Source organism: Ursus arctos, unplaced genomic scaffold (genome assembly GCF_023065955.2).
Source record: "Ursus arctos isolate Adak ecotype North America unplaced genomic scaffold, UrsArc2.0 scaffold_24, whole genome shotgun sequence".
Classification (NCBI taxonomy): Eukaryota; Metazoa; Chordata; class Mammalia; order Carnivora; family Ursidae; genus Ursus; species Ursus arctos.
In genome coordinates, this window is record NW_026622919.1 from 20,566,475 (window position 1) to 20,586,517 (window position 20,043).

The 20,043-nt window shown below is 41.3% G+C and overlaps 1 long non-coding RNA gene across 2 annotated transcripts in view; it reads right to left on the minus strand.

Moving 5' to 3' along the window:
* LOC125283410 (uncharacterized) overlaps positions 1-20,043 on the minus strand; it is a 140,081-nt gene that overhangs the window by 106,694 nt on the left and 13,344 nt on the right. The window lies entirely within an intron of this gene.

Below are 20,043 nucleotides of genomic sequence, written 5' to 3' on the forward strand. Positions count from 1 at the left end.
TTGGAAGCATTTCTCCACTGGGCTCCCTTAGACAATACCTCACTTGCCACTTTTTCTCAGACTCTCCTTTGTGACCTCTGAATGTTGGCCCAATCTTCCTGTCCTCTCTCTCTATACTCGTTTCCTAACTAATCGTTCTAAAATAACCATCTATAGCTTTATTGTAGTGATCACTTCATAATATACACAAATATTGATTCATTATGTTGTACACTTGAAACTAATAAACATTATGGGTCAATTATACCTCAATAAAAAAAACAAAGTAACCTATGCATTACTTCTTGTGGTAGCATCCAAGATGGTCCCAGGGATCCCCACCTCGTGGTACTCATGCCCCTAGGTATAGTCCGCTCCCACAATGAATAGAGTAGGTCTACTGAAGAAATGACTGTGTGTGATTTCCAAGGTTTGGTCACAAAAAGCATTTCAATTCTGGGGCACCTGGGTGGCTCAGTCGGTTAAGCATCTAACTCTTGGTTTCAGCCATCAGGTCAGAGTTGTGAGATCTGACACTGTGTCGGGCTCCATGCTGACCTCGGAATGTGCTTGAGATTCTCTCTTTCCCTTCCCCTCCCCACCCCAACTGCGCCTGTGCTCTCTCAAAATAAATAAATAAATCTTAAAAAAAAAAAAAAGAAGAAGAAGAAGGAGGAGGAGGAGGAGGAGGAGGAGGAGAAGAAGGGGCGCCTGGGTGGCTCAGTCAGTGAAGCATCTGCCTTCGGCTCAGGTCAAGATCCCAGGGTCTTGGGATCAAGCCCTGCAGCATTGGGCTCCTTGCTCATCAGGGAGCCTGTTTCTCCCTCTACCTCTGCCTCCCACTCCCCCTGCTTGTGCACGCGCGCTCTCTCTCTCTCTCGCTGTATTTCTCTCTGTGTGTCAAATAAATAAAGAAAATCTTTTTTAAAAAAATAAAAAGCATTTCAATTCTGGCTTGGTCTCTTGGATTGCTCACTCTGGGGGAAGTCAGCTGGCCTTAAAGTTATATTGGGGGGGGGTAACTACATGAAAAAAATCAGTGGTATCACAAAATTTCCCAGTTAAGGTCCAATGGCGAGGATCTCATGGAACAGCCATCAAATCCAAAACTGCAGTCCTTTTCTGGTAATATCTGAGAATATTCTAGTCTTCAGTTGGCAAAGGCTACATTAGGTTTATTATTTAAGTTCACTCTGCCCTATTCTCACTGCTAAGAAATGCAATTAACACAGCACCCTTATCATGAGATTCCGGCCCTCATTCACTAGACCACAAACCCTAATTCAACACAGATGTAAAAGGTCCTTTTGCACTCAGGAGTTAATGAATTGAAGAAGTGAGAGGTCTATCTTTAAAGAAAATAACCTATAAGAAAAATTCCAAGTACAGGATCAGACAACAAAAGACAAGCATATTGTTCATGATTATTTTAAAATATAAACCTTTACAAATTAAAATATTTACTTTTTATATGCATTTGTTGTATGTACAGGCCACAGAAAGGTCTGGAAAACATTGTATATGCTAAGTTGTTACGTGGTTATCTTTTGGAAATTACCAATGACTTTGAAGGCTATTTTTTTTAATGTACATTTCTTAAAATGCTTAACAAAGAGCATGTATAACTCTGATAATTAGGGACACCATGAGTGTTAGTTATCCAGAACAAATGGGTTTGCAAGTAGGTCCCATTAGGAAGGGAACCATCTAGAAAACAGCCCTAGGTTGCCAAAGCAGTCACTTCTTTAGGCTTTGTAAGAGTGCCACCTGCTGGAATCTCAGGAACTGAACTTTTAAAAAAATTAACCCTGCTCTTCAAGCCACTTGAGGTATGTTTGATACCAGAAAGTTTTTTGTTTTGTTTTGCTTTTTAAGGAGCGGGGGGAGGGGCAGAGAGAGAGGAGAGAGAGAATCTCAAGCAGGCTCCACGGTCAGCACTGAGCTGGACACAGTGTCAGATCTCACAACCCTGAGATCATGACCTCAGCGGAAACCAAGAGTTGGATGCTTATGTCCACAATAGCTAAATCGTGGAAGGAGCCGAGATGCCCTGCAACAGATGACTGGATTAAGAAGTTGTGGTCCATATATACAATGGAATATTACTCAGCTATCAGAAAGAACGAGTTCTCAACATTTGCTACAACATGGACGGCACTGGAGGAGATAATGCTAAGTGAAATAAGTCAAGCAGAGAAAGACAACTATCATATGATTTCTCTCATCTATGGAACATAAGAACTAGGATGATCGGTAGGGGAAGAAAGGGATAAAGAAAGGGGGGTAGGGGCGCCTGGGTGGCACAGCGGTTAAGCGTCTGCCTTCGGCTCAGGGCGTGATCCCGGCGTTATGGGATCGAGTCCCACATCGGGCTCCTCCGCTATGAGCCTGCTTCTTCCTCTCCCACTCCCCTGCTTGTGTTCCCTCTCTCGCTGGCTGTCTCTATCTCTGTCAAATAAATAAATAAAATCTTAAAAAAAAAAAAAAGAAGAAGAAGAAGGGGGGGTAATCAGAAGGGGGAATGAAACATGAGAGACTATGGACTATGAGAAACAAACTGAGGGCCTCAGAGGGGAGGGGGGTAGGGGAATAGGATAGACCGGTGATGGGTAGTAAGGAGGGCACATATTGCATGGTGCACTGGGTGTTATACACAACTAATGAATCATCGAGCCTTACATCGGAAACCAGGGATGTACTGTATGGTGACTAACATAATATAATAAAAAATCATTTAAAAAAAAAAAAAGAGTTGGATGCTTAACCAACTGAGCCACCCAGGCGCCCCTAAGAAGTTCACTTTTAAAAAGAGAGAAGTAAAAAAAAGACAAAAGAGCAAACCTTTTTACAAGCATCAACTTAATAAATTAAAACATTCTTAAATAACAAGTGGCTTTAGTTTCCATAGAGTTCACCAGTAAGGAGGCAAATTATCTCGAGGCATAAAGAAGAAAGGAAGGGATTATTCAGAGTTTAGAGAACCAGACAGCCAATCTGAACTACTCAAGCTTTTAAAAATATGCTCAAACATCAACTGAAAAATTAATTCCCATAGCCGAGAAAATGACTTTTTAATGGGCTAATAAATGTTTCTTAAGACTTGGAGCTGGACCTAAGATTTAAATGTCATTTAATATTAGTCTCATAAACGCAAAATCAAACTAAAAAATATTAGTGTCCTAACTGAATATATCCTCTTCATCCCATGCCACTTCCCTGGCTGAACTTGGCTGGTCAGAATATGTGCATTTTAGTTGTCAGCTTGGAACGCACCTCCTAAAGTTATACACACATTAAGTTTCTGCTAAGAAAAGTGTATCCATTTGGGAATATTTCATTTATTTGCAAATACATGGGATTTTTTTTTAAATCATTAAGGATGTGATTTCATATTTCAAATGAACAGAGCTGCAAATACAACTTTTTTAACCAGCTGAAGTATAATTTTTAATTTTTTAAACAATGATCAATTGGTATATTTATGTATACATGTGGGCATCACATATTTTTATTTGTATATTCATTCATTCAACCAATATTTATTTAGCAGCAACTATATGTAAGTCTTAATATATTCTATTGAAAATAACCAGCTTTTACGAACTAAAGGTAAATACATGATAAAATTTCATACATTATTCTCCATGGTCACATTGGTGCAAACAGAAAAAGGCAAGTTGCCATCATTTTTAATTGGCAAAAGCGTCACTGCTCCACACACAGTAAATGTGATTATTTAACAGAAGTATGAGGAGGCTTAGTCAATTCCTGTTGGAAGATAGGACACCTCTTCATTCATTTTTAAGAGTTTTACAAGATTTTTAAAGGGGCAACTCACACTGTTAAACTGGTATTTTCAGGGTATTTTTTAAAATTTTATTTTTTAAGTAATCTCTACACCCAAAACGTGGGACTTGAACCTACAACCCTGGGATCAAGAGTCGCTTGCTCTACCAACTGAGCCAGCCAGGCGTCGGAGCATATTTTACATTATGATACTCTTAAATATTTATTGTATTTTACATGACATTTTTCATTATATTAAATACTTTGAAGGTACTTTAAGATGTTTTCACTGGGCACCCATTTTACACAACCTCGTGTGCTGATTCTGGAATGACAGAGTAATTTTAACGTTAAACTTCCCTGTCTTATCTGATAAGTAATCGAGTAGGTTGATAATAAGGTAAATTTTCATCATTGTTTTAAGTTGTTTTAAAATATATATATATACACAATATACTACACACACACACACACACACACACACACACACACACAATCAGCATCTAATCAAGACAGAATCCTGGAACCAACACTGCGGAACTAGATCTAGACTAACAGAGAATTCGCCGCCCCTGTGCTCTAGATAAAGCAGAACAATGAAGCCCAGTTTCGCCGTCTCATTCATCAGAGGTTGGGGCAAGGAAAAGCCGTCCAAGGGGTGAGGAAGGTGGGAGAATCTGACTCAGTCCCCCAGCGGAGCCTTTAGTCGTAGCCACCCCTACGTGACTCTGGAAGGTGTTTCTGCAGCTTGCGGAGCTGGAAGGAGCAAGAACTGAATGCTAACCAGTGGGAAGATGAGAAACGCTCTAGGGGAAGGTAGGTCTCAGCGGGGAGGAGAGCCCATGAACACTTTAGTCACCATTATCATCACCATCTGTCACCTCCAGGGTATACAGTGAACGGTTGCATGACAGAGGAGATAATTTCTGAGGAGTTAAAGGATAATATAACATCACAATGGCCCAGATAAAAAGCTAAAGCGGCAGGTTACACAATTCTTTCCTGATTTCTCCAGAGGGAGATTGTTAAATCTGCGTTTTCTAAAGTATTGGGATTCAGAAAACCTAATCATATAAAACCATATTCCAAAAATGCATGCTACGCATCACAAAACACTTGCTACACAAAAACATATCCAAACACCTTATATCATCATAACTTGTCTATGTTTACAATGTTCACGGGTCATTTATGTTTGGTTTAGTCAGAAAAATCACGAAATAAGGGTTATTTTAACAAGTTCATACATTTCAGTCAAATTGTACTTTGGCTAAACAAGCCAAGAAAAGTTATCCCATCAATATTGGTCCAAAAATCCTTCCATTGTAACTTCTTAACTAGGTCAAGCTCCGTCTCTCCAGAGTCCATTGATTTATTTATTCATTCAACAAATATTCTAAGCACATCCTGGCCACATCTGGCATTCTGCCTCCTAAAAATTCCTCCATCCCCACCACTACCACAGCCGTCCAGGCCACCGCTCATTGCCCCTCCCTGAAAACCACACAGCTTCCATGTGCACCTTCCTCCATTCTGTTCCTCTCGCCACAGTCAGGGAGAGATTGTTTGGAAAAGACAAACCTGACCCTGTCACCCTATTGCTTAAAACCCTTCAAAGGCTTCCTATAGTCCTTGAAATAAAGACCAAAATCTAGCAAGGTCTGGCCTGGCCCACTTTCCCATCTCTCAGATTGTGTGCCTTCCTCTGTCTTCACCCCTCCCCCTACTGGCCTAGTTCAGCTTTTCTACACCCTGCTCCTTCCCACAGACTTTCCCCTCTTTGCCTAGAATGTGCTTCTTCTCCATTTTGGCCTGGCTAACACCTACTCGCCTTGCCAGGTTTGAATTCAGATGTCATCTCCTCTGAAGAGCCTTGACTAGTCTCTACCCCTCCACCTCCCGCCACCATTAGAACCACATCAGGCTCCCCTATGACACACTCTCATAGTACACTCCAGTCGTCTTATGTATTTATTTACACAACTAGTGAGTTAATGCCTGCCTCTCCCACTGTAAGATCTCTAAGCTCTCCACTGTTTTGCCTTCTACCGCAGCCCTGGTGTCCAGCCCAGTATATAAAACAATCTAGCCTGCTGTGTGAGAAAAAAATCAGTATTTGCTGAATATGCGTGCATGGAATTGTGTACAAGTGCTAGACCACTGACTCAATAAAAGTTGGAACAACACTACTGTGGCATCCCGAGGACTTAGCATAGGACTACCACATAAGAGGCACTCACTAAACATTTGTTGCATGAATACTGAAAAGTGTTGATATATTTCTTCTATTATTTTCTTGAAACATTCAACAGATTTTTCTCTATTTATTTATTAACTCTACAATTTATTTATTGACTCAAATTTTCCACCACTTACCTTTGGTAAGACTGAATAAACAAACCAAAATTAATCAATGCACAGCAGCTGAACAGTATCCATCATATGGGAGGCATTAAGAGGATGCTTTGCAGGACTATTTACAAGAGCCAAGATATGGAAGGAACCCAAGTGTCCACTGACAGATGAACGGATAAAGAAGATGTAGGGTAGATCTACAATGGAATATCACTCAGCCACAAAAAAAAAAAAAAAAAAGAATGAAATCTTGCAATTTGCAACATCCCCTCTAACATGGACCTAGAAGGCGTAATGCTAAATGAAATAAGTCAGTCAGAGAAAGACAAATACCATATAATTTCACTCATATGTGGAGTTTAAGAAACAAACAAGCAGGGGTTGTTTACATATATATACATATAAGGGGTTATCTTGAAGAGCACTGAGAAATGTACTGAATCGTTGAATCATTATATTGTATACCTGAAACTAATAGAACACCGTGTATTAATTATACTTGAATAAATAAGGAGGATGCTTTGAATATATTTAATTTGACTCTATTTATTTTGGTTAGTTTATTTTTTAAAAACATATGAGTCACATGGAAAGGAATTCCACTTACTTTATTCTCCTTAAATCTTAATAAAAAAAAATTAGGCTGTCAGGGACTAAAACACCATGAAGAAGTTGTTTGCATTTTACTGAGAAATTTGGTGAATTCAATTAATATTTTCAGAAAACTTTTAGGATACTTGTCACTTTGTGGAGACATAACTTTTTTTATCTAGAATACACAAATTCTCACTGGGTAATTTCACAAGGCATATTGATATAAATCATATTGCTCAACACACAGTATCTGATGACTCAGTAGGAAGTGATCTTCAGTTTCAATAAGCAGTCTTTACATTAATGATGGTGTTTTTGTTTTGGTTTTGTTTTGGTTTTGTTTTTTAGGAAATTAACCTGAGGACGTTTTCCCACATATCTAAAGAGTCCCAGGAGTTGTCTTCACAAAATGCAGTACCTCGGTCTCTATGAAGTCTTCATTAGAAAAAACAAAACTGTATCCATTAAAGCTCACTTATGAAGCAACCCCACAATCCTCTTATTCATCACAGAGCATGTTTCGTATACAGGCAATCAGTTCACTATGGATACAAAACTGAGTTCTCTTAAAGCAACTGATAGAAGATAGATTGGCTTTCCATGTAAAAATTGAGTCTGAAACCTTAAACTCCTGGTAATCTAGACCAAAATAGAACTTGTTCCCCTTCTTTAACAAGGTGCTCTATCTAAAATAGATGTTTCTCTCAAATATTTACTGGGCTTTACAGAAGCAACTGGGAGCGAGCATAGACAATATATGCAAAAAACACTACCTTGCAGGGTAGAGACACCTGCCCAGACCAGAAAGAAAATGCAGCTGCGGTGCTACAGAAGGCTGGTGGAGGGACAGAATACACGGGGCCGAGGCATGAGGACCGGGGCCATTCTTATGGCAGGAAAGCATTTGAGCAGAGTTTTGAGGATAGAAAACTCTCAATGTATGGTGTTAAATGAAAATGGGTAGGCAGGAACAGAACCAAAAACATCTCCCTCGGAATGCTTTCCCACAAGACTAAGTGACTTTCTTCTGAGAATCCTATGTTCTTTGACCGTGGTGGTCTGAACTTTATTTATAGATGAGTTTGTGTGTCTGATTCCTCTTCAAAGGCAGGGCCACGTATTATTGACCATCCAGAAATACAGTCCCAGCACTTAATGCACCATCTGGCGGAATGTAGGTTTGCCAAACATGTTGAAGTGATGTTTGGAAACATCACACTCAGGGGCACCTGGGTGGCAGTCGGTTAAGTATCTGCCTTCAGCTCAGGTCATGATCCCAAGGTGCTGGGATCAAGCCCTGCATGGAGCTCCCTGCTCAGTGGGAGGCCTGCGTCCCCCTCTCCCTCTGCTGTTCCCCCTGCTTGTGCTCTCTCTCTCTGTCAAATAAATAAATAAAATCTTTTAAAAAAGAAAGAAAGATAAACATTCAGTTTAAACATTATCAAAGTGATTGAAAAATTCAAGGGAAAAGACCGGCTAAAATCCAATGAAAACTAATTGTTAACAAAGCCCGTCATTTGGCACAGTTTAAAATAAATGAATTTTTTTCATTTTGGCACCAATTACGCTGTCACGCAGGTATGGCCCTAGTTACGAGTCATTCGAAATTCTGTGATCTGGGAATAATAATACAGTGTATTTTAATCACTATATTACAGCAAGTGAGGACCCAGGAAAACAAAACCAACAATACCGCAAAGTGCCCACCGATCAACTTGTGTGAGGAAGAATGTCCTACTCAGCAATGCTATAACAGTAACACCTAACAGCTGAACCCAGAAGAAAAAATATGAAGCGTCAGGGCAAGTCTGCTTAGAGTGAAATAAAAATCCAATGTGTATTATGAGATTTTGCAATAGCTCATGTTGTAATATAGAAATGTGATTTTAACTGAAGGAGGAAGATAATTATAGCTTAGGAGCCAAATAGCTAATCAACACCACAATCTTAAATGTCTGAGTGACAAGCCTTCGCCTCACACCCAAGAGGGTGAACCCAAAATGTGAGTAAAACAAGTTTCCATTGCAAATGCGTTCAAGACGCCTGAGCCATCCTGAAACTAAGGCGGGGGCAGGGGTGGGGAAGGCAAGGGTGTTGGGTTACATGACTAATTATTAAATTTAAATAATTTCTCTATTTAAGAGGAAAACAAGAAATTCTGTGTTGTATTCTATCTCTGGAAGTACTATGATGCTGGAGACTGACTGCAATGTAATACAACACAGCATGAATCCCTTAAAAAAACACATTCCTTGAACTAACACTTAGAGACAGAAAAAAAGAAGTTCGATCAACCCTACAGATTTAGAAGTGATCCAAGTAATGGCAACCCAGACGATAATGGAAGTGAAAACCATGTCTTCCAAGGAGCAATTGAATGAACGGATGACCCCTTAGCTTAGAAAAGAAACGAATTTAGGAGGGTGGAGTAACACTCTTTAAATATCCAAAAGACTCCAGAGCTAAGTTTTATGTGGCAGAGGGCACACTATATTCTGTGTGGCAAATTTCATAGTGTGGCAAATTTCAGTTCGATATAATGAGAGCGTTTTTAGTAGTTAGAACAGCTCGAATAAATAGAATCTTTAAAAAAAAAAAAAAAAGAACAGCTCAGAAATGGAATGCCCAATGAGATAATGAGGTTCTCTTCACTAGAAATAGTCAAGTAGACATGAGAGATATTTGATTAAGGGAGCTCTGCTTGGTGTTGAATATCAAGAGAATCAAGAAGGGAACTAACATTTGTAGGTACCTACCATTTGCAAGACACTTTGCATGTGTTATCTAAATGGGCAGCCTCTATCTAATGAATTGGATATTATTTCTCAGATGAGAATACTAGGGGTCAGAGATGTTAGGCAACTTACCACACACCCAGTAAGAGGCAGAGCTAGGATACGAAATCTGGGAACATCTAAGGTCCCTCACATATTGTGTCCTGGTAGACACCATGACAGTGAACATGTTAGTGGCCTAGATGATTCCATTATGATCATTTCTGTCAATCTTTCTAGTCTGGTATTGTTTCCATCAGAATATCTAGAGACTTTTGATCAAAGGGCATAGTAGCTTTCCCCATGACATCAAACTCAAAAGATAAACCAACCTTTAGGTCCTTTACAGATGAATTCTGTAATGCTAATGACCAGAATCCCTAACAACTCATCTAAACTAGAAAGGGCAGAGAGTTTTAGCTCACATGGATCCAATCTAGGCAACTGATTTGGCTTCTTGGATTAAGGTTATTAATAAAAGTTCCACAACCAGTCCAGGATCAGCAGGAAAGAGTGTCATTATCAATTAGTAATGTCTGCTATGAGTACAGGACAGAGGAGTGGCGGCAAGAAAGTTTTGTGTTTGTCATCTCTAACCTACATATTTCTTAAACAATTTTCTATTTTTCATCCTCAATTCTTGAATGGATACAAGCTCTACTTTTTTTTACTAACTGTTGAAAATAATGCTAATGTTGAAAGTAATGCTTCCTGCTATTATCCCTAAAACCACTAATGGAGGGTATAGGAATACATAATGAGACAGACAGAAAGCAGCCCACAAGACTGATTATCGAAGTACTTTATTAAAAATATAAATTAGAATTATGGAAATCTTACCCTGGTCTAGAATCTGTTCCTCTCAGCAATTCATGTCCAGAAACTGGACTTTACCAGTATACTCAGAGGTGATGTGGAACTTCATAGTGACTTATAATGATTGTATTCATACAATACTAATGTATAGATTAGAATGCCAGTTATTTAATTAACAATAAGGGACATATCTTTCCAGGTCTTCAAGGCCACTCAGAACACTGACTTTCCTGCTGTACATGTACTTGACAGGATGAATTAGAAATCAGGAAGCTACTGCATAAGCACAGAATTTGAACAGAAGTTAACAGAAAGACTTGAGGGACATTTCTTCCAGATCCCCCCGAGGCCAGGTAAGATATTCTGCCACATGTTAGGCAACTCCCCTCTAGTGGCTGGACTGACCATATGCCCAAATTCAGCATCTCTCTCCTTAAGACGAGGCCAAAGGAAGCTTCCCTGAATCCCCTTTTGATATTCCCTGCTGACCACACTCCTTACCCAGTTGTTGGCCCTGGGAGACAGATTATATTTTGGTTTTATTAGTTCAGTTAGGAAGGCAACTATATTTCCTTTTCTCCCAAGCTCATGGGGATACCTCACTGTCACATCCATATTTATAGCTGGGACTACCGCTTTCAAGTATCAAAGTGCAGCTCTTTGGTTCACCATACATAAGTATGAAGCCTTATCATTTTAAAAGTACAAAGGAAAAAGATACACACCTTATAGGCTCCATGTACATTTACCATCGTGATTCTTCTAAAACGTAGAATTTTTCCAGTCATTTTTTTAATGATACCATGTGTCTGTTCTTTAAAAGACCCCTGAGATGAAGCTTAAATTAGTCATCCAACAGGTCATTTCCTATATCACTGAGGCTTCACTGTGTCTTGGATCACTATTACTTCTTTATTAAGTTTTAAATTTTAGGGACACCTGGGTGGCTCAGTTGGTTAAGTATCCGACTCTTGGGTTCGGCTCAGGTCATGATCTTAGGGGTCATGGGATCAATACCCACGTCAGGCTCTGCTCTCAGCAGGGAGTCTGCCTGAACATTTTCTCCCTCTGCCCCTCCCCCTACTTTCTTTCTCTCTCTCCTTCTCCCTCTCTCAAATAATTTTTTTTTAATTTTTAAATCTTAATTCCAATATAGTCACCATACAACGTTGTATTAGTTACAGGTATACAATACAGTGATTCAACAGGACCACTACTGTTTCTGATCACTCTTCCATTCCAGATACCTAAGTGCTATTTCACTTCTTGGTTCTTTGCATGTTCCCCTTTTCTTACTTTCCCAGAAGCCCTAAGGAGTTACAAAATTCTACTTCCTTCTATTCTCAAGTGCATTCCACACCCAACAATCTTCACCCCACCCTTGCTTCCCTCCTCACCATTCTTTTGTCTTCTTTGCCCACTCGGGATGCTGCAGCAATATAAGACACAGATGGCTTCATTCCATCTCATCCCTTCTTCCCTGATGACAGAAAGTCTGGCTTCTGTGCTCTACATTGTCTGGAAAATTCTAGCTTTCAGATCTCCAAGGATCTTGTGGCAATATCATGGACGTTGTTCTAGCCCTCATTCTCCCTGATCTCTCTTGCAGACTTTGAAACTCAAGATTTGAAAGAACCTCTGGGAGGTTCTAGAAACCCCAGCAGGTGAATCATTCACACTTCAATCCATAATGTGATTTCTGGGGACTCTTCTAGCTTTCCAGATCACTCCTTATTCACTCCCTTTACTAGGTACTTACTTTTCCCTCTACGAGTAAGCCTAACTTTGAGGGTTTCCTCACCATTCAGCCTTACCCTTTTACTCTTCTCTCCCTTAAAAAACTCAGTTGTTCTCAAAGCTTCGACTATCAACCTGATATAGATGATACCTAGCCTTATGCACTCTCCTAAATTCTTCTATTAATTTCCTTTTTTTAAAGATTTTATTTATTTGACAGAGAGAGAGGTGGCGAGAGAGGGAACACAGCAGTGGGAGTGAGCGAGGGAGAAGCAGGCTTCCCACTGAGCAGGGAGCCCGATGCAGAGCTCGATCCCAGGACCCTGGGATCATGACCTGAGCCGAAGGCAGACGCTTAACGACTGAGTCACCCAGACACCCCTTCTATTAATTTCCTTTTTATTTTATTTTTTTTAAGAGTCTCCTATTAAGGGCACTCTCTCTTAGTTACTTTATTTTTTATTATTTTTTTAAAAGATTTTATTTATTTATTTGACAGAGATAGACAGCCAGCGAGAGAGGGAACACAAGCAGGGGGAGTGGGAGAGGAAGAAGCAGGCTCCCAGCAGAGGAACCCGATGTGGGGCTTGATCCCAGAACGCCGGGATCACGCCCTGAGCCGAAGGCAGACGCTTAACGACTGAGCCACCCTGGTGCCCCTTAATTTCCTTTTTAAAGGGAATTTAATTTTCCTTTAATTTGAGCAAATGGTCATGTTATACAATCGACAAACTATAAAGACTGAGAATATGTATGTATTTTAGTTAGTAGCTTTGAGAGAACTCAGTCCCCAATACTTATATGATCTTTTCAGAATCCAAAGCCACCAAACTGAAAAATGACTTTGCAATCCTGTCCTATTTGCCATCTCTAAACTACTGAAATCTTCCACATTGTTGACCACTCCACCTTCTTGAAATTCTCCTCTCCCTGGGCTTTCTTGAAACTTGTCTCGTAGCTCTCTCCTTTTTCCTTTGAGGGTTACCTTTCAACCTCTTTTGTTTCTCCTTAAATGTTACAGTTCCTCACAGTTTTATCTTTGGTCCTCCTTTCTACCAATTCTCCCTGCAAAATCTCATCCAGTTTCATGGTTGCTCTTTGCCAGTAACTTCCAAATCTAGCCACAATTTCTGAATCCGAGACCCACACTGCAACTGCCTTTGGAATATCTTTACCTGGATGTTGACAGGTGTTTCACCCCAAATCTTCCCTATCCTGAATTCATTATCTTTCCTACAAAACCTGTTCCTCCTTTGCATTCCCACATCAGTTAATGGCACTTCTCAAAGTCCAAAACTGGAAACCTCTTGTCATTTAACACTCCCTCCTTCTCCTTCATCAACCCAAAACTAAGCAATAATCAAATGCAACCATTCCTATCTTCTATCTTCCCCTGCTTTCCACCCCACTGCTACTTTCTTGAAGTTCTCGTTGTCTCTTCCCCTCCCCCCAGACTCTTGCAAATCCTCCTATCTCATCTCCCTGCCTCCAGTTTCCCTATGATGCATCTAGTACACTGGCCACAATGTTATCTTTCTAAAAATTAGGGTCGTGTTCACCCTCTGCTTAGCAACCTTTGTTGGTCCACCCCCTGATTATGGGACCAAGTCCAAATTCCTCTGGATGGTATTAAAGGCCCTTCCCCAACTGGTTCCAACCTATTTTTCCAGTCTTATCTCTTGGAAGTCACTCATACAAACTTTATGCCCCAGCCAAACCAAACTTCTCAGTTCTTCAAATACGACATGCATATTTACACCTCCTTTATACACACTGGTCCCTCTGCCTCAAAATGTTTCCCCCGCTCATTTTTTAGGATATCATTCAAACGGCATCTCCAGGTCCTCCAGAGACCGGTTTCTCTTTCTCGATGCTTCACATGCTTATATAAATCTGTACTGTTAAAATCATCCTATTCTGTAACTATTTGTGTCTTATCCCTCACGCTCTACCCCCCAAGATGTGGTTTCTTGGAAAGCGAGGATCACATCTTACTCATCTTTGCATCTTCAGAACCCCATAAAGGGTTTCTGGTATATAATATATATTCAGTGAGTGACTTGTATAAAAATGGGGAAATCAGAGCCAAAGTTCCTGTCCTTTCCCTGAAGAAGGTGAAGGGAAAGGCCTAGAGACAAAAAAAGAACACTCTTTACCCTCTTCTCTGCTTCACCTGATCTAATAGTCAGTTGTACTAACTGAAAGAATACAGAAAAGGCCTTTCTGCAGAATTTTTATCACCACAATGCCTGAAATTCCACTTAGGTAAAAGGCACATTTTTTCAATATAAACAGTTTTGGTGAACACCTCTCCGCCCCTACCCACCTTTGTCAGTAAGTCACACTTACTAACCAGACGGTTATCCTCCCAGTACCTGTTCCCCCAGCAGGCTGAAAAGTCTCAAAGAGAAGGAGAAGAAAACAGGGAAACGAAGCACATCAGGGGAGGACAAACTAAACTGGGACGTGGCTTTAGTGTGCTGGGGAGCACCTCCAGAGCATGGGACACAGGAGAGCTGGAGGTGGAGGGCTGCTGAGAAGAAGAGAGCAGCAAAACAAAAATCCAAATTCAGTGATGGAAACTTTGGTAGGTACTTGCTCTACTCCTCCTCGGAGATGGGGGAAACACCCTCTCTCACACTCAGCAAAAGCAGCCCCACCTCTGCACGCAGATTTGGCTCTTGAGGGAAAGAACTCACCTTCCATTGTTACTTCACTCCTGCTAACTCTTGTAACCTAAGTATTGTTCCCACCTAGGGCCCTCTTATCCTGCCTTTCATCTAGGGAGGAGGTGAGGAAGAGAGGGGTGAGCCGGTTTCTGTAGTCCCAAGACACAGGCTGCCACAACGGCTCAGATCTCATCTGATTCTATGATCTGAGACCTTCTCTTTCCTCCTCCCTTACCTGCAGCATCAAGCAGGGTTTCTGAGAGGGAGGTTGGAAGGAAGAAGCCCAGAGTGTTTCCATAGAGCAAACATAACAAGTAACCAGGAACATTTTCAGTCCCGTGTAACGTGTGTCGACATACCTTAAAGAAACTAAAAGCCAAGAGCTGTCTGGGAGGGTGCCCGACTCAGACTGAATGTATGACTTTTGTTGGGGTTTCTGTAAACTAGCCCTCCAGAGCACCCCAGTTCCTATCCTCCAAGCCCTGTTCTCTGCCTTCCTTTGATTCTAGAAGCCATTGATATTCTTCCAGTGAATTCCCTTGCTTAACGTGACCAGTCTGTTTCTGACTGCCATCATTAGCTACACCGTGAAGCCCACCTGGATCCTCCTGGAACAGATGCTCAGCTCCATCCTCCATTCCCCATACTCTTTATGCATAAACCTACCATTCCAGGAGCAGGTAAGCCCCTGTTCTCTACCCAGAATTATGCTAAGTGTCAAGAAAGAAACATGAATAATTCACGGTCTCTGCCTTCAAAGAGCCTATACTTTGATAAGCATGTATTTCATGGTATTGCAATTACTCACTTCCCTATTAACCTCTTGGCCTGCCATACAGTAGAATCCAAGCAGGACACAGCGGGCACCCTCGAATTAGGAAAAACTAAGGAGACTCTAATACACGGACTGTTTGCCCAAGTGTGGGCATGGTGTAGGGAAACCACCAGTAGCTATTATTACCCCCATGCCCAAAAAGACGAAGGAAAGGGACTCAGAATGGGAAAGTCAAATAAAGAGAGTCACCTTGAAAGGAGCTGTGGCTTTTAATGAAAGGCCACACCCAACTGGTAGGGGCCAGGGGAATAAATACCCCAAACTCATTCTCCTCCCTCTCTTCCTCTCATTTACTGATTGGGTTCCCACTGGGCAAACCTAATGAAAGCCAGAGAGCAGCTACCTTCCTGGAGCAGGAGAGCAGGAGGAAAAAGGTAGAGAGTGGAACCAGAGGGGCAAATGGCTTTGCAGGGTCAGCACTCAGTCCACGTTTGCTGAATTACATTATTACTACTACATGGATGCAGACAATTTCTAGTTTCGCTTTTCTCTTCTTAGTTCTCAAATAGCTACATTAGTGTCTTAGTTGACAGTTTTCCTGATACACACAAGTTTGATTCTCTGCTTCCTCTCTGCTACAGAAATATATATACCTACATTAAGAAGACAATTGTCAGGGGCGCCTGGGTGGCTCAATCGTTAAGCGTCTGCCTTCGGCTCAGGTCATGATCCCAGCATTCTGGGATTGAGCCCCGCATCGGCTCCCTGCTCAGTGGGAGCCTGCTTCTCCCTCTCCCACGCCCCCTGCTGGTGTTCCCTCTCTCACTGCCTCTCTCCCTGTCAAATAAATAAATAAAATATTTTTTAAAAAAGAAGAAGATAATTGTCAAAAAAAAAAAAAAAGACAATTGCCTTGAATCTAACTTCCCAATAATCAGCATCTACTCTTGAAGCCTTGAGGAAGGCTCAGACTCTTCTGCCTTCCCATGCGTTTTCACCCCCTCCAGTCTGCGCACCCGTGTAACAAAATCACGGGCCCTTAGGGGAAGACACGAGAAGGCAGAACACTCGCCGTGCTCTGGAGATGGGGCACAACGAACAGAGGTGGAGATCGTGGCATGAGGGAGTGGGGTGGCACAGAGCTGCCACTTGCAGACATTTGGGATGCTTAGGACAGACTAGGAGATAAGAAAGGAAGAAGTGCCAGAGAGAAAGTCAGAAGGAGAGGTGACTTCCAGAAATCAGGAGCAGACATCCGGAACAGAGCTCTGAGAAATGGGCATGGAAGCAGGAAGAGATCTGTGCATAGATTAAGAATAAGAAAGTTTGTGCCTTCTCTTCAGTCTACTCCCCCACACACATCCTGACAGATTAAATCACATTTTTGCTTAAGGCTGCCCTTTTAAGTGCAAAACTGTGCTTTCAACAGATTTCTGCCCAAAATAACCTCTCTTCTCCTTACCAAGTAGTGAAAATCCTATCACGGGAAAAAATTTCTCATTTCTCAATTGAAGAACAAGCTCGAAATGCAAATGTTTGGATACCTAGAATAGCACAGTGAATAAGGCTTGTATAAATGAACACTACCATATCTTTTCCTTAGACAGAGAAGGGGGTTAAAACACAAGAAAGCCCATGGCTGGGGTGCCTGGGTGGCTCAGTCAGTTAAGCATCTGCCTTCAGCTCAGGTCATGATCCCAGGGTCCTGGAATTGAGCCCCGGGTGGAGCTCCCTGCTGGGTGGGGAGCCTGCTTCTCCCTCTGCCTGCAGCTCCCCTGTTTGTGTATGCTCTGTCAAATAAATAAAATCTTTTTTAAAAATTAAAAAAAAAAAAAAGAAAGCAAGCCCATGGCTTCAGATGAAGGGCGGAGAGATTTCAACCCAGAGAAGAAAGGGCGAAGAAGAAAGCGAGCCAATAACAAACATTAAGAACTCCACCGCTCTGTCCAGAGGAGTCCAAGATAGGCATGGATATCTAGAATCAACACATACTCAGATGCTGAACTTCGGAGGAACTCTGGGCAAGAGGCACACACAGCAACTGTCAAAAATCTCAGGCCCGTAACTGTCCCGTCAGAGTCCCCAGCACACGCTTCAGCATTCAATAAGTATGTCTTGAGTGAATGTGTGATATAATTAGAGTTATGAGTTTTAAAGACCACTCTGGATTCAAGTGAGGGAGTAGGGAGGAGAAGAGGGTACGGGAGAGAACGAGCATTTACTGAGTGCCTAGTATGTACCAGGCATGAACACTTGTTTCTCATTTGTTTTCCCAACATCTTTTGGAAGTTGTACAGATGAAACTGAGAAAAACTCTTCAGTGACTTTTATCCAGGCTGGAAAACAGTGAACCGGACTCAAACACACATCTGTTTTGACTTCAAAGTATATATACTACCCTGCACAGACTCCCTGGAAAGAGACTGGCAGTTGGCTTGCAAAGCTACACAAAGAAGAGCTAGGCTCAAGAGCACGGGAATGTTAGGAGTACAGGGGTCAGAAGGAAACAAGGTTTTTCTGTGAGAGGCATGTATGCAGGGTTTCAATAAAAAATGCTCATTCATCATGGTTCAAAACTCAAAGTCATGAAATGATGTCTGTTTCTCCCACCCGCACATAGTTTCCTGTCATATATAACCGACACCCTGGGGAGGCATCACTTGAGCATAAATGGCCCGTCAATCTCTAAATTAAGTAAAAAAAATTAAGCTGCTGCCTAAAAACTAGATATTTTTTACAAACTGCCCTTTAAAGATGATGTAATGTTACAGTGTTACACATTGGTCTCCACTTTGACTTTGAGGCTACATACTTCGACCTTAGGCCTCTGCTACATTTGCACACAATAGCTTATTCCTCTGGGTTCGGACAGCACAGCAGTGCTGGAAGTGGCTACGGGTCTGTTAAGGCCGTGGGGGAAGCTAGGACATTGGAGGGGGCTCAGAGAATTAGAGGGCGTCAGGCTAGAATTAGAGGGCGTCAGGCTCTCTGCTCAGCAGGGAGTCTGCTTCTCCCTCTCCCACTGTGCTCTCTCTCTCTCTCAAATAAATAAATCTTGAAAAAATCTATTCATTGTTTATCTGAAATTTAAATTTACTTAGGCATTCTGTATTTTTATTTACTAAATCTGGTAACACTGGTAATTTTGTAATCTCCCGGGCATTCTTTAAAACCTTAACAATGATTTCTAAAATCTACATTTCCAGTTTTATCTTTTTAATCTATTGGCATTATCATATTCCAGATGCAAAAACCAACCAACCTGGGACATTTCAAATTATTTTATTTTGGATCAGTACACGAAGGGTACCACGAAAAGCAGCTCATGTTGAAGTGAATGTAGAAATGTGTCCCAGGAGTGGACACGACCGCCCTGCGGGACCAGAGGAGCGGGCAGTATGAGGTCTCACCAGAACAAAGCCACAGAGAGGCTGATGCCTGGTTTATGGAAAGGTAAACCAATCACCATGAAAAAAAAAATCCAGCACTAAACTGATAGCAAGTGTTTATATTTTCATTCCACTCTAAGGCTTAGAGTAAAGAACTGAATGGGCATGCACTGACTTCTGCTGACAAGTCCCAACGGGAAAAAGATGGGTGAGTTGCAGCAAACTCTCCAGATGCTGGAATTAAAGCTTCAGGCCCAACCATCTCTAGTAAGAATGTTGCAATGTGTTGTTCTAAAGTCCAAATTGTTCTCCACACAGGACAGTTACAAAACCGATCACAGATTTCTCAAACCATTTTAGGTCTCCTTAGAATACTCTTTTCACTCTAAAAACGAAAAGCGACTCTGCTTAAGGTTAAACAATAGAGGAACAGTAAATCAGAAAAAGAGAGGAAGGCACGGTGCCAAGAACAGTTTCTTTAAAATTACAAATCAAGGGGCGCCTGGGTGGCACAGCGGTTAAGCGTCTGCCTTCAGCTCAGGGCGTGATCCCGGCGTTATGGGATCGAGCCCCACATCAGGCTCCTCTGCTGTGAGCCTGCTTCTTCCTCTCCCACTCCCCCTGCTTGTGTTCCCTCTCTCGCTGGCTGTCTCTATCTCTGTCGAATAAATAAATAAAATCTTTAAAAAAAAATAAAATAAAATAAAATTACAAATCAAGTTCTGTCTGGTAGTAGTTTTAGATTACGCTCTGTTTTTCTACAACTCTCTGTTTTTCTACAATTCTCTGTTTTTCTCCACTGCAATTTTTAACGAATCATCTTTTCACTTTTATTGTCCATTCCTACAGGAACAATCCTTTGACTCCAGTTTGACAAAAACTGAAAGTAACCAACTACTATGGTCAACTTTCACAAATGCAAGAACTGATGAACAATCTGGAGGGTCAAGATCAACAAACGAGGACCCGAGGGGAGAGCCAGAATGATGACTAGGAATAACTCCTGAGATCTGACCAGTCAATGAGATTGAAAAGTACCATAAACTAATGAATGGAAAATCTAGATAATTGATAAAATAATCCACTAAGACCCCAGCCCTCTATTAAATACTCAGTTCTTAAACTGCTTGTGTACATGCACTCAATCCTAAAATATCAGGCCAAACAGC